The following is a 2,280-nucleotide window of genomic DNA, read 5'->3' as shown; positions in this document are numbered from 1 at the left end:
TTTACATGCTCTCCAGGAGTGTAAACACATGTACACGATACCCCCTGTATACATGCTCTCCAGGAGTGTAAACACATGTACACGATACCCCCTTTTTACATATTCTCTAGGAGTGTAAACACGTGTACACGATACCCCCTGTTTACATGCTCTCACGGAGTGTAAACACGTGTACACGATACCCCCTGTTTACATGCTCTCCACGAGTGTAAACACGTGTACACGATACCCCCGGTTTACATGCTCTCCACGAGTATAAACACGTGTACACAATCCCCCCTGTTTACACGTGTACACGATACCCCCTGTTTACATGCTATCCACGAGTGTAAACACGTGGACACGATACCCCCTGTTTACATGCTCTCCACGAGTGTAAACACGTGTACACGATACCCCCTGTTTACATTGTATGAGTGTGGAGAGACGCCGTAGAAGTAATTTTTAACTGTGAATCATCTTTTTGCGCTTCTACATTATAACACATTTGTGTGGTCATATATTACCACTGAACTTATCAATTAATATGTCCACTATAGGTATGTTAATGATGTGCGCGTTTTTCACGCGCTTCTATCGTTTTCTTGGCACGTGACTGTCCAGTTTTACTCAGGACACGGTCAGTTCGGTATTTTCAATTAAATTTGATTTTTTCGGAATTCCAAACAGGGCAAATCTTTTGCTAAACATATCTTAGTCTCGTTCAACCAGACACTTTATCACTTGTAATTTTAGAGTCTGGTCAAACACAGTACTTTATAATTACCATCACCAGAGGGCAGTGTTTTTACTTTCGTTTCCGGACGCTATAAAAGAATAAGGAAATTAATGAAAAAAACTTACATGTACATGCATTCCTGAAGTATCTGTGTATTCACCATTATCGAGAAAAATTTAAGAAAATGTCATTTTTCCAGAATAATGCCATATATTTCCACTGAATAAATCATAACTGAGCACTTAAAGCCAACAAGGCTGACTGAGGTTGGAAAAAAGCATGCAAAGCAAGTGAGATGTTACCTGTACCCCATTCAAAACACTACAGGTTATCTGGCTTGACTTGTAGCTTTGTTAGCTTCATGAATTATTGTAAAATATCCAATGAAAATAGACTACATGCAATCATTATTGAGATTTGAAGCATTTTCTTACATTTTTCTCGATGATAGTGAAATACGGGTGTTTTTTTTCAAAAATTAAAATATTCAGTGCAGTTTTGCGCCACTCAAATTATGACTTCAACAGTTGAAAAAAGGTGTGTCTACCTTTGACCAATGAAATAATTTACTAGAATCCAAGTAAGCCTAGCTAGTTATGATGTCACAAAACGATAGCACTGGGTTTGACCAGACTCTTTAGATCTGTTGCGTAGCGCAGACAACAAGGGTCTGGTTGAACAAGACTAAACATATCTCAGATCCCCTAGTCACGTGCATGCGTGCGCGATGATCCTGTCTTCTGTCAAAAACAAAAGAAACGTTCTCGTGCGTTTTAGTATAAAGGTAGCGTGGCCGAGCGGTCTAAGGCGCTGGTTTAAGGCACCAGTCTCTTCGGAGGCGTGGGTTCGAATCCCACCGCTGCCAAATTATTTTTTATTTCATTTAATGTAATCATTTTCAGGTAGAAACAGTTCTTTGCGACAGACTATTTCTTTGTGCGAAGCGCTTAAAATGGATATTGGTAATACGCCTCAACAACTTAACGTCAGCCATTCACATGAAACTATTAAAAACAATCTTTCTTCGTGTTCATTACTTATTTGTTCTACACATTTCACGGATTATTCTTCAGCATATTGTTCATGTTCATCAGCATATTTACCGAATTACTTTCTATTGTCTAGGAAACATGTTATTTTTTTCTAGAACTAACTCTTGTTTTTCCCCCCATTATTTTTAGACTTAAATCTGATTAGATTGACAGACATGCTATAACTGAGAAGATTTGATGGAACGTGGTAGAATGACGTCATCAGGTCCTTGACAATCCTAATTTTTAACGTCGATCGTGTATTTGTTCGGTTATGTTCACACAATGTGTAAGTAGACCTCCAACAATGCAAGATATTTTCCTCCCAAGGAGCTTGCTATTTCCTTCAAAACAAACGGACGACGCATCCCCCAAACAGAACTATTTAAAAGCTTTAAATTTTTCTGAATCCTGGTTTTAAGTTAACCGCCATCACAATAAATATGTTTATTTCGAACCAAAGCTTTCTCAGAGAGCCCGAGTCGTGTCTAAATCTTTTTCTGATCAACACTTGTCGGCAATCGGCGTTTC

General features: G+C 38.6%; 1 non-coding gene across 1 annotated transcript; it reads left to right on the top strand.

The window, feature by feature from the left end:
• Positions 1–1,501: 1,501 nt before the first annotated feature.
• Positions 1,502–1,583, top strand: Trnal-aag. Its single transcript has one exon. It is a non-coding gene; the product is annotated as a tRNA-Leu (tRNA).
• The last annotated feature ends 697 nt before the right edge of the window (positions 1,584–2,280 follow it).

Source organism: Mizuhopecten yessoensis, unplaced genomic scaffold (genome assembly GCF_002113885.1).
Source record: "Mizuhopecten yessoensis strain PY_sf001 unplaced genomic scaffold, ASM211388v2 scaffold10367, whole genome shotgun sequence".
Classification (NCBI taxonomy): Eukaryota; Metazoa; Mollusca; class Bivalvia; order Pectinida; family Pectinidae; genus Mizuhopecten; species Mizuhopecten yessoensis.
This window is presented reverse-complemented; position numbering and strand designations above follow the sequence as displayed.